We start from the raw sequence: 1,073 nt of genomic DNA on the forward strand, positions 1-1,073 counted from the left end.
GGGGGGGTCCGGTAACCCCCGGTACTCCGGTATATGTCTGAAACTTCCCGGAACCCTTCCGGTGTCCGAACATAGTCATCCTGTCAGGACCCTGATCCTAAGTCACACCGATCTAGCATGTAACACTTCATATCACTTTGCGGCCTCACGCACGGTATTCCTACGTGTGCCACCTTACCTGGCCGGGGACCATTTGCGCCTTTTGGCTCACGTATATGATAGTGTCGCTACCATCCATATGATAGAGAACCCGGGCCTACATGACTAGTCGTGAACCCAAAGTGGCACTAACTTACGAGGGCAGGCATACATGAAACAACATCGAACATGTCGGTCATCAGCGTGTGAATCCGGGCTGTAGCAACTGGGCTAACAGGAATCCAGGAACCCAGGCTGTAGCTGGCTAGTAGGACTCCGGAAGTCACCGCGTGACATTCCCCCGAAGGGACAGACACAGGAACAAAGTGAAACACATGCCGGCCAGTCTAAGTGTTCCGGAGCAGTAGTGCTGGGAGGACTCCGGTAAACTGGGCTGTAGCGGACTACCAAGGCTCAGTGGAAGCACCAGACTACATTTCCCCATAAGAGAGGCTACCAAGGATAAACAACTAGATTGTCAGATCCCACACATACCAAGCATTTCAATCATACACACAATATGCTCGATATGTGTAAATACAACATGGCATCACAACAAAACTCTATGACTCAAAGTATTTATTCATTAGGCTCCGAGGAGCGAGATATTACAAACATGGGTCTCATGACCCAACATTCAGAGCATACAAGTCAAAGCACATGCGGAAGCTTAACATGTCTGAGTACAGACATCTACAAATGAAAAGGGCTGAGAAGCCTGACTATTTATCAGATCCTGCCGAGGGCACAAAATCATAGCTGAGGTATCAAGCTAAACATCGAAGTCCACGGAACTACTAGCGAGACTGACGTCTCTCTACAAAACATAAAATAGGCAAACGTGAGTACAAATGTACCCAGCAAAACTTACATCAGAACTAGCTACATATGCATCAGTATCAACAAAGGGGGTGGTGGAGTTTGACTGCAGCAAG

This window comes from Triticum dicoccoides, chromosome 1A (genome assembly GCF_002162155.2).
Source record: "Triticum dicoccoides isolate Atlit2015 ecotype Zavitan chromosome 1A, WEW_v2.0, whole genome shotgun sequence".
In the NCBI taxonomy this organism is placed as follows: Eukaryota; Viridiplantae; Streptophyta; class Magnoliopsida; order Poales; family Poaceae; genus Triticum; species Triticum dicoccoides.